This window comes from Lactuca serriola, chromosome 5 (assembly GCF_051521515.1).
Source record: "Lactuca serriola cultivar US96UC23 chromosome 5, Lser_US96UC23_V15, whole genome shotgun sequence".
NCBI classification, from domain to species: Eukaryota; Viridiplantae; Streptophyta; class Magnoliopsida; order Asterales; family Asteraceae; genus Lactuca; species Lactuca serriola.
In genome coordinates this window covers 15032511-15047822 of record NC_136412.1, presented here as the reverse complement: position 1 = coordinate 15047822, position 15312 = coordinate 15032511, and the positions used below count along the sequence as shown (strand labels likewise).

The 15312-nt window shown below is 43.3% G+C and overlaps 1 non-coding gene across 1 annotated transcript; it reads left to right on the top strand.

The window, feature by feature from the left end:
• The first annotated feature begins 3016 nt into the window (after positions 1 to 3016).
• On the top strand, positions 3017 to 3123 carry LOC145055930 (small nucleolar RNA R71). The gene has a single exon (XR_013685475.1). It is a non-coding gene; the product is annotated as a small nucleolar RNA R71 (small nucleolar RNA).
• The last annotated feature ends 12189 nt before the right edge of the window (positions 3124 to 15312 follow it).

Genomic DNA, 15312 nt, shown 5'->3' with positions numbered 1-15312 from the left:
AATGAATGCTCGCAACATCAATAGGATCTTCCTCCTGCTGTACTGCTCTTCTAGGAACCATATTCTTGCAATGACCAAAAACAAAAAAACAAAAAAAAAACACCCAAGATTTCCCATTAAAAACGAAATAAGAATTCTGTTTGCCCAGGGTACACGATGTGTACTGGCCATTCACGTCGTGTATTGTAGTCGGGACATGAGTCTCAATCTTCCATGTTACAGTCCAAATCCAACATGTATGATACTTGGGGTTTGTTTATTCCACTAACCTAAGGCCATGCAAACTGAAAACACCAACTAATTCAACCAATTTGGATTTTTTGAATTTCTAAATAAACCCTAACTCTTAAAATGCATAAATTATAAGCAATAGCAACAATTGAGGGATGAATCACTTACCAAATGAAGTTAAGAGACAAAAGAATCAAGAAATTTGGAAGAAAAATGGAGAAAATCGGCTGTGGGACTTCTTCACTTCGTGCAACAAAGTAGAGTAAACAAATGGGGAGTGGGTTAAAGTGTTTATGTAACTGCCTAAAGGTCATGACGTGATTTGCTTGCTGGGCTAAGAAAAATCTGGTCCACTACAATTCAACTTATTGGGCGTAAAGTCCTTCGTAATTCATTTTTATCCACGACGTGAAGAATAATGCCACGTCGTGATTTTAGTCTGGACCAAAAATTAATTTAGTAAATTATATTTGTTTATTTTAATTGTTTTCCTCTTAATTCCAAAGTACCCCACAGCTAATTTTCCCATTTAAAAGTTTTTGGATGACGAATTGATCAGTTTCCTACAAATAAAAATTCCTAAAAAGAAAAGAAAAAAAAATGCAAACCAAACTCAGGTTGCCTCCCAAGAAGCGCTTCTTTTTTATGGAGTCGTGAGCCGGACTTCGTGCCTCTTACGCTGAGCTATCAGAGGAGTCCACCACCTGCAACTTTTTTTCTTTCCATCGTCTCTTGTACGCTTGAACTCGCCTAATGTACGCATTCTTTGAATTTTCTTTTTTTTTTCTTTTACTCCATCTACATCGAGTTTGCATTTGATCCCTTTAGTTTCTAATTTTCTTCACTCTTATTAAGCTCCATAGGAATTTTTTCTTGCTTCACCACTGGAATCGTCTCCTTGGAAGTAGCCTCGTCTTCATCAATCGACAATTCATCGCTTTCCTCACTCATCAAAGTTGTTTGCTTTGTGTAGGTAATGACTTCAACGAAGAGCTTGCGTTTGATCCCTTTAGTCTCTAATTTTTCCCCAGCAACAGAACCAAAAACTTGATGTATTGTTTTGATTTCTTCCTCCATGAGCTTATCCAATTCTTCAAGATCATCATCTTCATCCATATTGAACACCTCACCTTTTACATCTTCTCCTTGAAAACTATCTTGTATTCCAAAAGTCTCCTCATCATCACCAACCCTCAATGTAAGCTTGGATTCACGAACATCAACTAAAGCTCTAGCAGTCTTAAGTAGAGGGTGACCAAGAATAATTGGGGCATTAACATCCTCCTTCATATCCATAATCACAAAGTCAACTGGGAAAACAGATTTCCCAATTTTAACAAGGATGTCTTCTACAATTCCCCTCGGGTGAGCCACCGAACGATTGGCCATGTGGATGGTCATCTTTGTAGCCTTCATTTTTTGAATATTCAACTTTTGATAGATTGAATATGGCATCAAATTTATGCTAGCCCCAGAATCGGCTAAAGCATAAGTCTTCAAGTTATTACCAAACTCACATGGAAAAGTGAGGCGTCCGGGATCTCCCATCTTCTTAGGCATCTCTCCCAATACAGCTCTTGAACTTTGTTCACTAAGAATTACTTTAGAATTCTTCTTTAATTGCCGATGAGTGTCAACAAGATCTTGTAGGAACTTCGCGTATTCTGGAATTTTTGAAAGTGAATCGATAAAAGGGGTATTAATAGGAATACCTTTTATTTGCTGAATAAACTCCAAATGTTCCCTTTCCAGTGAACTGAGATGTGTTCGAGACGGAAACGGCAAAGGTGGTCGGTAAGCCGGAACGGATTCTGAATTCTTATGTTCAGACCGAGCCCACGACGTGAGCATAACGAGCTCACAACGTGAGTCTGGTGTCTCAACAACATCTTCGTTTTCAAGCTTCGACTTCTTTGGCTTTGGTCCAGATGGATTTGGCTCCACCTCTAGTGCTTCTAAGAACTCAGAGATGGCCTCTTCTTCAGTATCAATCATCATAACATGGGAATTAGTCTTTTTTTTGGGAAATTGGGGAGATAATATCTCATTCACCAAAGTAGTAAGCTGACCAAGTTGAGCTTCAAGGTTGTGGATGGAGGCTTGCTGATTCCTTAATGATGTTTGCTGGTCAATCATCACTGCTTGCTGATTTTTCATCATAGTTTGATGCTCCTTTATCATTATTCTTTGATCCTTCAATGTTGCATCTGTATCATCATGTCTTTTCTCTGATGCTTTAATGAAATTAACTAACATGATCTCCAGATCAGCTTTCTTCTTAGCTGGTGGTTGCTCCTTTTGGTAGAAGCCTCGGCCAGTCTGTCTGTATTTTTCCTCCTTCTGTTTCTTGTAGTCATTGTATGGCAGCCACTCCTTCTTTGGTTTTCTCCAATCTTCATCATACTTGTCCCCACTCGAGTAGCAAACTTGACCATTCTTGTTCCCATGTTCATCCAAATGGCAATCCTTAGTTAAGTATGGCCCACTGCATCTCTCACATCCAACTCTTATTGCATGAATTGATTGGTCCATTTGAGTCAATATCCGGTCCATAGTATTTAGCATTGCCATCATAGCAGCCATCTCTTCAGAATGTGCACCCATACTGCCTTTTGCTCCATCTTGTCTAGGGTTGTGGTACTCACGAGAGTGTTTTGCGAATTCTTCAACTAACTCCTTGACCTCCCTCAGATTTTTCCTTGTCAATGGCCCTTGAGAATCAAGGAGTTGCCTTGTCAATACATTGAACCCATCATAGAAAATAGATATCTCTTGTTTGACATTAAGATCATGTTGAGGACAATTCCTTAACAACCCTTTGTAATGCTCCCATGCCTCGTACGGTGACTCCCCTGGTTGTTGCTAAAAGTTGGCTATTGCCTTTTTGAGTTTAGAAATCTTGGATGGTGGCAGAATTGGTCTAGAAACTGCTCACACATTTGAGCCCTAGTAGTGATTGTACTAGGTGGGAGAGCTTTCAACCAATCTTTTTGCAGCTCCTTTGAAAGTGACTGGTAGCATCCTCAGCAAGACAGTATCTGTAACACCTAATTCCTGGTATGCCTTTTTTATTCAAGTATTTTGTGTTTTTCTTTGGGACCCGACGAGTTGGGGGATCAACTCGTTGAGTAGGATCGTGACCCACAGACATTTTAAGTGACCTACTCTACGAGTTGGTTGATTGACTCGGCGAGTAGGTGTTAGGAGAGTGTAACCCAAAATCTGAGGGTTTGCACCCTATATAAACACCTTAACTCAGCCTCCTTTGTCCCTAACACTCCCCTAAAGCTGCATATCGGAACCCTAGTCGTTTGTGTGTGTGTGTGTGTTAAGGCCATTTTGGTGTTCTTGGTTGGTTTGTGGAGCTTGGAAGGAAGGAGGAAACTTGGGACTTGCGGATCCAGAGATCTTACCCCATTTTCAACTTCATCAAGGTAAATGCCCTTGTCTTGACTTATCTATGTGCTTATTCATCTTTGGAATTGGTATTTTATGGATTTCTAAGCCATTTTCGGATTATGAGGGGTTGAGTGGGGATTGACCTTAGATCTGGGCCTTAAGAGGGGTCTCATGGCATCAAGGTGCCAACTTCAGGGCCATGAGAGCCCCATGCACATTGTAGAGCACTTTCTAAGGATTTTTGAGCTAAAAACCCCATGCATGTGCATCAATCTTGGAACTTTACGTATAAAATGGACATTAGGAGGCCAGATATATGGTTTTGGTGTGTTAAATCCCACTTAAATCGACTGTATAGTAATGGTCAAGGTTGGACTCGGCGAGTTGTTCTTGGAACTCAGCGAGTGAGTGAGCATTGAACACCAAATCCTTTATGAGGATGGATCAGTTGTTAGGAAGGAGGTCCCTTGGTTGTTTATACACAAAAAGGACCTGGACCTCATGGGACTCGACGAGTGAATTGAGCAGACTCGGCGAGTCTAAGGCAATCTCCCAACCTTTGAAGATGGACTCGACGAGTTGTTCATACAACTCGGCGAGTCATAGACTGGACAAGTTCTTATGAGGGAGATGAACTCGTCGAGTTCAAGAATGAACTCGACGAGTTGGATGAAGATGGTTCCGATGTGACTATTGAAGGAGAACTCGTTGAGTTCTTACTAGACTCGACGAGCTGAGTCGGGGTTTGTATCGGGATAGACGAGCATGGACTCAATGAGTTGGTAGGCCAACTCGACGAGTCAGATCAACTGGATGTTGACTTCAACTAGACTTGGGTTGACCCTGGTTAGGGTTGTTTGTTTTATTCATTGACTTAGAAGGGTTGTCATGTAGGGAGTGAGGAGTCGAGGAGAGTCGATCTTCACGCAAAGGACAGTTCAGACACTACACGACATCGAGGTGAGTTACCTTCCAGTAAGGGTGGGTCTATGGCCACAATGCTGGCCCACCAACAGGGGTATTTGGTAGATGATTGTCTTGGTGATAATTATCTTGGTATGGTTACATGTTTTGGTCGTGAGATATGCCTGTGTGATATTCTATGTGTGTAGGAGGGATTGGTTGTCCCTGACATCGGTCTTTAGGATCGAAGGGTAGTACAATACCCAGTTATGCCTGACTGTATGATTATATCTTCTTACTGTATGCTAGTGCTAGGGGGTGAAATAGACCCCAATTACCGGTTGAAAGATACTGATGGCGTGTACCGGTTGAAAGATACCGATGATGGTTATCGGTTGAAAGATACCGATGACAGTTATCGGTTGTAAGATGCCGATGATGTTATATGGTATGTGGTATGATGGGGGAACTCACTAAGTTTCGTGCTTACAATTTCAGTTTTGGTTTTAGGTACCTCTTCGTCTAAGGGGAAGGAGCCAGCGGGGTAGCAACGCATCACACACATGGTTTCCGCATCATATTTTCTGGGATTGTGCTCTGATTTTCATTGTTCCTGATGATATGGTTTTTGAGACATGACTTTATGTTTATATAAATGATGTAATATTGACAATGTTTTGGTTACATGCTCTATGAGTTATTCAATCTTAAAATGAAATTTTTGGCCTCAAAATTTGGGATGTTACAAGTTGGTATCAGAGCCCTGGTTTGAGGGATTCGGACACACCCTCGGGAGTATCTGAACTCAAACTGAGGGACTAAAAGATTTTTACAAAGAAAATGGTTTTCTAAAATCTAAGTTAAGGAATTTTGAGAAAGACAAGGTGTGTGATGCGTGCGACCGGCCGCGCTCAAGTAAGTTTTACCGAAGATACCCATACTTGCTATGTTATGTTTACGATTCTGAGAATTACATGCTAGATAGGGCTAAGGACCTAGGTAGGATGCCTTGAATGCCTATTGTATGAGCTGTATGCTAGGACTTCTTAGTCAGCAGTAGGTTGGCCTGATTAGGTTATGTTTGATGTGGTTACTCAATGCACGAATGTTGCTTGCTTTGTGCTATAGGGTTTTGTCCAACTTTAATTAACTAGTGAGCGGATATGTAGCAGTATCCGCAAGCTAGTTAGAGGGAGGTGGTGAGGACTCCTAGTGTGGATGATGGTGGAGAGTAGGTCGGGGGTGCCCTAGGGAAGCCTAGGATGAGGTCAGTGGAAAAGGTATCGGTAAAAGGGACTTGATGAAGTCGAAGCAATCCTTGAGGAAAGTATAGATAGATGTGGAAGGTAGTATGGGCCCGTACTACTGGAAGCAGAGGATCCGTACTCGAGTCAAGGAGGGCCGAGATGGAACCAGGAAACTTGGAAAGTGTGTGAGACCTCTCGGAAGTATATGTGATCCTGAAATTTGTATATTTACTCTCAGAATGGTGGTCACGCGACATGGAGCGGGAGGTTCAGGATCTGGATCATGATCGGGCTTGGGTGCGGGATCCGAGCATGTTGATGATGGGTTACGCGAGTTGATGATGCGTAACCCCAGTCATTTTTGGGTCGATTAAGGAGGGGATCATGGAGCTGATGGAGGATCGCCTTTGGGTATTCGGGAGTGATCTGGCGTCTAGCTAGACGGGCACATGCACATTGTCCTTTAAGGACTTTAGAGGGAGTGGTGCGCTGGATTTCCATGGGGTGAAGGACCCCATTGCTGCTAGGAGATGAATCGCAGACATCGAGTCTGCACAGTTGACGAGCTTCTGCCCGGAAGGGTCGCAGGTCGGTTTTGCTGCAGGATGTTTGAGGGATCGAGCCAGAGATTGGTGGGAGTTGATTGGTGATACGTTGGGAGCCCCAGCCATCGAGGCTATGACGTGGTCAGAATTCGTGACCCGATTCAGGGCCGAGTTTGCACCAGCTGTGGAGCTTCAGCAGCTGGCCAGGGAGTTCTTGGATATGAGACAGACTACGAAGATTGTGGTGGAAATCACCGCCAAGTTCCGGGAGAGGGCTTTGTTGGTGCCCCAGTATGCAGGAGACGAGGACATGAGGAGGACCTGCTACCATGACATGCTACGAGCTGACATCCGGGAGCATGTCAGTTTTTCAGCTTGCCCTACCCTTAGATTCCATGATTACAAGGGCAAGGGAGAGGGAGATTGATTTGGAGCACATCCGGAAGAGGAAGGAAGAGGAGGTACAGACGACAGGGGCTTCGGGGAAGAAGCCCAAGGGATCCGATGGTAGGCCGAAAGGCCAATCAAGGCGGGACCGCTGTAGGAAATGCGGTCGGTCACATGAGGGAGTTTGCCGCATTGGGCCGGGTTCAGACTGCTATAAGTGTGGCAATATTGGGCATTTTGGAACAGATTGTACTGCCCCTACTCCTGCGATTCAGATGTCAGACCTGATTTGCTTTCATTGCAATCAGAAGGGCCATAAAAAGGCCAATTGCCCCAGATTGACATCAGCAGCAGTAGCAGAGTCGGCAGTGGTGCCAACTCTGGCGACTGCGAGGGTTACGGATGGCCAAAAGGTCAAGTCGGAGGCTCCAGTGGTGCAGAGCCGAGCATTTCAGCTGACAGCCGAGGAGGCACGCGCTGTACCCGATGTGGTGACGGGTATGATTCCTCCTCTCAGATCTTTTATGTTATGTCGTTATGATTTTGATATGTTATATGTATGTTCTATGTTAGGATTGTTCCATGTGAACGGTATCCCAATTTAGTTGTTGTTTGATTCGGGTGCTAGCCGATCGATTGTCTCTCTTGCGCTTAGCAAGAAGTTTCCTGAGTCTTCGGGCATGTTGGATTGCCCTCTAGAGGTCGAGATTGCAGACGACCGGTCAGTGCGAGCATCAGAGGTCTACCGGGATTGTGTTTTGAGGTTGTTCGAGGAATGTTACCTGGTAGACTTGGTTCCCTTGCCTTTGCGGGGGAAAAAGGTTATTATCAGTATGGATTGGCTAAGCCCCAATGGGGCGGTGATTGACTGCGCACAGCAGTTGGTGCGGGTCAGGGCCCCAAGTGGGGGAGAGCTGGTAGTTCAGAACAAGAGGCCACAACGAGGACCAACTTTATGTTCAGCATCGAGGGCTAGATGCTACTTTCAGCAGGGTTGTGTAGGATATGTCGCCAATGTTGTGGATACCTGGGAGGAGGGAAGGGAAACGGTGGGCGATGTACCCGTAGTACGAGAGTTTGCGGATGTACTCTATGAGGAGTTACCTGGGACACCTCCGGAGAGGCAGGTAGAGTTCAGGATTGACCTACTTCCCGGTGCTGCTCCGATAGCCAAGGCACCGTATCGGTTGGCTCCTCCTGAGATGCAGGAGTTGTCTACACAGCTGCAGGAGCTGTTAGACAAGGGATTCATTAGACCGAGCAGTTCGCCCTGGGGAGCCCCGATTCTATTTGTGAAGAAGAAGGACGGGTCGCATCGGATGTATATAGATTATCGGGAGCTGAATAAGGTAACGGTAAAGAACCGTTACCCACTCCCGATGATCAATGACCTCTTTGACTAACTACATGGAGCATCTTGGTTCTCCAAGATTGATTTGTGTTCAGGGTATCATCAGATGAGGATCATAGAGGAGGATGTGCAGAAGACTGCTTTTCGAATACGTTATGGCCACTAGGAGTTTGTGGTGATGCCTTTCGGGCTCACCAATGCTCCTACCGCATTCATGGATCTCATGAACCATGTGTGCAGATCGATGTTGGATCGGTCTATGATAGTTTTCATCGATGACATCTTGGTCTATTCCAAGATGCGAGAGCAGTATGAGGAGCACTTGTGGGAGGTTCTGGATACTTTGAGGAAGGAGAAATTGTATGCTAAGTTCTCCAAGTGCGAGTTCTGGTTGTGCGAGGTGCAGTTTCTTGGGCACCTTGTCAACCAGGATGGGATTTCGGTTGATCCAGCCACGGTAGAGGTCGTGATGAGGTGGGAGGTTCCGAGGTCTCCATCCGAGATTCGGAGCTTCCTGGGACTGACATGCTATTATCGGAGATTCATTTAGGACTTCTCCAAGATAGTCGTGCCCCTGACCAGGCTGACGAGGAAAGTCGTGGTCCTTCATTGGGGGCCTGATCAGCAGGCTGCATTCGAGACATTGAGACATATATTGTGCGAGGCACCGATCTTAGCCCTGCCAGAGGTCATGGAGTATTTTGTTGTATAATGTGATGCGTCCATCTTGGGCTTGGGCGCAGTATTGATGCAGATAGGGCATGTTATTGGTTACGCTTCGAAGCAACTGAAGCCTCACGAGGCGAACTACCCGAAGCATGAGTTGGAGCTGGGGGCTATTGTGTTTTCCCTCAAGATTTGGCATCATTACCTCTATGGGTTCGTTGTACTATTTACACAGACCACAAGAGCCTGATGTATCTCATGGACCAGCCAAATCTGAATATGAGGCAGCGTCGCTGGCTTGATGTGGTAAAGGATTATGACTGCGAGATCCTCTACTACCCAGGGAAGGCCAATGTGGTGCCCGACGTGCTTAGCCGCAAGGCAGTGCCGACCAAGGATATCTGTATGAGGATGACAGTGGTGAATCCACTATTGGAGTGGATTCGAGAGGCCCAGCAGGAGGCCCTGAAGGTGGAGCATCGGAAGAGTGAGCGGATTGTGGGTCAGGTTCCCTCCTTCGACTATGACAGCCGGGGATTGTTGAATCTTCACCGTAGAGTGTGGGTTCCATATCATGGGGGTGTGCACCAGGTATTGATGGAAGAGGCGCACAGATCCAGGTTCTCTATTCATCCCGGGGGTACGAAGATGTATAGGGATCTCCGTCTTGATTATTGGTGGCCCTGTATGAAGAGGGATGTGGCGTGGTTTGTGGAAAGGTGCCTGACGTGCAGGAAGGTCAAGGCTGAGCACCAGAGACCTCACGGCAAGGTCCAACCGTTGCATATCCCGCTGTGGAAATGGGAAGACATTACGATGGGTTTTATCACAAAGCTTCCTAGGACCGCGCGAGGAGTGGATTCGATTTGGGTCAACGTCGATCGATTGACCAAGAGCGGCCATTTTATTCTGATTCAGGAGAGCATTTCGGCCGAAAAGTTGGCCGACATCTATATTAGGGAAGTGGTGGCACGGCACGGGGTGCCAGTGTCGGTGATTTCAGACAGAGATGTACGGTTCACTTCCAGGTTTTGGAAGAAGTTTCATGACGAGCTGGGTACTTGTCTGCATTTTAGCACTGCTTTTCATCCGCAGACTGATGGTCAGAGTGAGCGGACCATCCAAAATTTGGAGGATATGCTGCGGGCGTGCGTTATAGACTTCGGAGGTAGGTGGGATACTTATCTTCTGTTGGCAGAGTTCTCATATAACAATAGTTATCATGCGAGCATCGACCGTACCCCTTTCGAGATGTTGTATGGGAGGAAGTGCAGGACCCCGATATGTTGGGGTGAGGTGGGCCAGAGTGTCATGGGGAGCACCGAAGTGGTACTCAAGACTACGGAGAAGATCCAACAGGTCCGGAGCAGGCTTCAAACTGCTCAGAGTCGGCATAAAAGTTATGCCGACAAGCGCCGATCAGACCTGGAGTTCCAGGTCAGGGATATGGTCCTCCTGAGTGTGTCCCCTTGGAAAGGCGTCATTCGATTCAGGAACCAGGGAAAGTTGGGCCCCAGGTATATCGGACCTTTCAGGGTTATAGCCCGAGTGGGCAAGGTGGCGTATAGACTGGATCTGCCAGCTGAAATCGGTCAGATTCATAGCACCTTTCACATTTCCCAGTTGCAGAAATGTTTGGTGGACGGTTTGGCAGTGGTGCATTTAGAGGACATTTAGGTTGATGACAGCCTGAACTACATTGAGCGGCCAGTGATGATCCTTGACAGGCAGCCAAAGGATCTGAGGAACAAGAGAGTGGAGCTGGTAAAGGTGCAGTGGCGGCACCGAAGGGGCTCGGAGTGGACGTAGGAGCCGGAGGACGAGATAAGGGAGCATTACCCCGAGCTTTTTCAGGATCGAGCAACAGACTTCGAGGATGAAGTCTAAGATAAGTGGGGGAGTTTTGTAACACCTGATTCCTGGTATGCCTTTTTATTCATGTAGTTTGTGTTTTTCTCTAGGACTCGACGAGTTGGGGGATCAACTCGTCGAGTATGATCATGACCCGCGGACATTTTAAGTGACCTACTCGACGAGTCGGGTGACTGACTCGGCGAGTAGGTGCTGGGAGAGTGTAACCCTATATAAACACCTTAACTCAGCCTTCATTGTCCCTAACACTCCCCTAAATCTGTATATTGAAACCCTAGTCGTTTGTATGTGTGTTAAGGCAATTTTGGTGTTCTTGGTTGGTTTCTAGAGCTTGGAAGGAAGGAGGAAACTTGGGACTTCGAGTTGGAACTTGTGGATCCAGAGATCTTACCCCATTTTCAGCTTCATCAAGGTAAATGCCCCTGTCTTGACTTATCTATGTGCTTATTCATCTTTGGAATTGGGATTTTATGGCTTTCTAAGCGATTTTCGGATTATGAGGGGTTGAGTGGGCATTGACCTTAGATCTAGGCCTTAAGAGGGGTCTCATGGCATAAAGGTGCCAACATTATGGCCATGAGAGCCCCATGCACATTGTAGAGCACTTTCTATGGATTTTTGAGCTAAAAATCCATGCATGTGCATCATGCCTGGAACTTTACGTATAAAATGGAAATTAGGAGGCCAGATCTATGGTTTTGGTGTGTTAAATCCCATTTAAATTGACTATGTAGTAATGGTCAAGGATGGACTCGACAAGTTGTTCTTGGAACTCGGCGAGTCAGTGAGCATTGAACACCAAAACCTTTCTGAGGATGGATCAGTTGTTAGGAAGGAGGTCCCTTGGTTGTTTAGACACGAAAAAGGACCTGGACCTCATAGGACTCGACAATCTCCCAACCTTTAAAAATGGACTCGACGAGTTGTTCATACAACTCGGCGAGTCATAGACTAGACAAGTTCTTATGAGGGAGATGAACTCGACGAGTCGGATAAAGATGGTCCCGATGTTACTATTGAAGGAGAACCCATCGAGTTCTTGATAGACTCGACGAGCTGAGTCGGGGTTTGTATCGGGATAGAGGAGCATGGACTCGACGAGTTGGTAGGCCAACTCGGCGAGTCAGGTCAACTGGATATTGACTTTGACCAATGTTGACTTCGATTGGACTTGGGTTGACCTTGGTTAGGGTTATATGTTTTATTCATTGACTTAGAAGGGTTGTTATGTAGGGAATGAGGAGTCGAGGAGAGTTGATCTTCACGCAGAGGACAGTTCAGACACTACATGCCATCGAGGTGAGTTACCTTCTAGTAAGGGTGGGTCTACGACCACAATGCCGACCCACCAACAGGGGTATTTGGTAGATGATTGTCTTTGTGATAATTATCCTGGTATGGTTACATGTTTTGGTAATGAGATATGCCTGTGTGATATGCTATGTGTGTAGAAGGGATTGGTTGTCCCTGACATCGATATTTAGGATCAAAGGGTAGGACAGTACCTAGTTATGCCTGACTGTATGATTATATCTTGTTACTGTATGCTAGTGCTAGGGGTGAAATAGTCCACAGTTACTAGTTGAAAGACACTGATGGCGTGTACCGGTTGAAAGATACCGATGATGGTTACCGGTTGAAAGATACCGATGACAGTTACCGGTTGTAAGATACCGATGATGTTATATGGTATGTGGTATGATTGGGGAACTCACTAAGCTTCGTGCTTATAGTTTCAGTTTTAGTTTCTAGTTCCTCTTCGTCTAAGGGGAATGAGCCAACGGGGTAGCAACGCATCACACACATGGTTTCTGCATCGGATTTTTTAGGATTGTGCTCTGATTTTCATTGTTACTGATGATATGGTTTTTGAGACATGACTTTATGTTTATATAAATGTTTTAATATTGACAATGTTTTGGTAACTTGCTCTATGATTTACTCAATCTTAAAATGAAATTTTTGGCCTCGAAATTTGGGATGTTATAGTATCTCTATTGACATTTGTGACATTGAAATAGTCAGCAATGTCGTTGAACTCATCGAGATTCTTAAAAGCATCCTCATGATCCTCTCCATAAAACGAAATATCCTTTAATGCATTAATGATGTGTCCCTTCAACTCGAATGTGGTAGTGGCGGGAATTGCGGGTTGTACTAATCCCAGACCAACATCTTCTCGAATACGCTTCTAGTAAGCTCCCATAGACATTTCTTCAATGTTCGCAATTTCGTTGCTTGTATCGTCTTAGGGTTCGCTCGTATATAGTCCAAATTCGTTCTCGGACTCATATTGAGATTCGTTTGGGATTAGTATTTGGTCTAAGCTTTCAATCTTGCTCTTGTCCTTTGAAGATGAACTCGATTCTCCCGTTTTCTTCCCCGACTTCTTTGAGACACTGACTTGAACTCCTGTAAGGGTGTCTTCTTTGGTGTTTGATCGTCTTTCACGTTCTTATCCTTCTTTTTGTGAAGGGATGACTTTGGATCTTCAAGTGGTGGTACCAAAGGTGTGTTGGAACCTCTGGTCATGAACTCCTGCAAAATGAACAAAATAAAAATGTAAAACTGAACAAAAACTAAATAAAAATTTCCTACTGACTGTCCACCACGATGTGGTAAAGCCTACAACCTCGTGTTGTCGCAGAAAAACAAGCAGAAAAGAAAAACGAAAAAAAGAGAAAATACTGAAATCACTTCGTGAGCTTAAGGCTCACGTCGTGGGTTAGGTACTAGAACAAAAAAATAAGCTGAAAAAGTAACTTTTTGCATGCTTTACCTCACAAAAAGGATCGATTAATCTAAAGCAAATAAATAAACTATCAAATAAGTCGTTTCCTGGCAACGGTGCCAAAAACTTGATGTGTGCAAATGGTTACACCTAATTTCAAATTTATAACCTAACTACATTAACTAACTACTTGCACCTAGGCAGTGTACCTATTCAGACTATAGTATAGCTTCGGGTAAGTCGGGTGTCGATCACAGGGAACGGTATTGACTAATTAATCTAATTACTATTAAACTAACCTAATTATCATCAAAGGAAAGGGTTTTATCTAATTTTGCAAGGTTAGATGAACTTAATTCTTTAACACAAATTCAATCAATAAACAAACACTTCTGTTAGTTTGAATCCACTTTCACTCAATGGGTACTAATTAGCTATGACAATTACTGTTGGTTACCAATTAAGACAATATTAGCAATTTAGTTCTAAATCTACTAACTTTAATCAATTCATGTAAATCTATGTATGGTCGCACAATAATTAACACATAATTGATTATTAAATGAAATTGGAGCTTTGTAAGATTGATTTGGTAAACACACATTATGGTCATAATCATGAGTTCTCTAGCACAACTTAATTTTAATAATTCAATTTCTTATCTAAGATTGGTTTGATCTTAGCTCTAATAAACTAGTGTTCACTGATTATTAGGTATTCAAATTCATGTAACATCATATCCACTAACTACACAGAATAAGAATTTAAAGCAATCAATTATCAAACAAACATGCTAGGTAAAGTCAATCCAACACAAGTCTTAACCAACTAGTAATTCAAAGCTAAAGTAAATAAACCATGAGTTCCACCTTCATCTAGCTAACAGAAGCAGCTAGATTTATCTGGACATACTAGCAACCAAGCAAACAAAATCCATAATCAAAAACATGTTTAATTATACCAAAATATGAGTCAAATATCGGACTTCTTCTTCCTTGGTGTTGAAAACCAATTCCAAAACTTTTCTTCTTCTTCTCTAATTCGTGTCCAAGAACCCTCCAAGGTAGCAAAAAGTCCTTAAAATCATAATGATCAAGTTTTTATATACTTTTCCCGAAAGTTGTGACTCACATCGTGAAAAGAAGCTTCATGTCGTGAACTTAGAGATATCGTTATCGGGCACTGATTCTTACTTCGCACGTATTTATCTTCTGGAAATTGAAGTCCACGTCATGAACTTGTGGTTCACGTCGTGAGTTTAAGATGAATTCGTAGGTTTCTTCTACTTTTGTAGTCCAAGTCTCCAAATTTCCATGTTTTGTCATTTTTTGTCCCTTTCTTCGAAAATGCTTTAATTTGGCTGCAAATAACAATTTATCTTTATTAGTACCATTATTCTATATAAATGACCAAATTGTTCAAAAAAATGTAAATAAATATTGCCTAAAAATATGTATAAATATGACAATACCAATACTACTTCCCATATCATATATATATATATATATATATATATATATATATATATATATATATATATATATATATATATATATATATAAAACACATGTAGAACCATAACTGGTTCGCATATCATATATCCTCAAATACATTTCTAACACATATTCCCGACAATAAGAATATACTTTGCATACAAACTCTCTTATAGATATTTAATACTTTTATTAAAATCATGTTCATGAAAGGGACTATGCACTTACTTGACTTAGGTGGATGACTGGTGATTTTAGGCAGAGCTTCGTCTAACACCTTAGCTTTTGCCTTGACATAACCTAAGTATGATTTATACTGAATCTTAGTCTAATATTCCTGGTGACTAATGATAGTCTAGATTCCTCATTGATCCCAATGTGTACATCAAGATTTATTAAGTAAGGAACAACCAAGTAGGATCATATCGGAGGTAGGGTCCGTTTGGTATATAGAGTATACTGTTTGGAAATCTCACTTTAAACACCT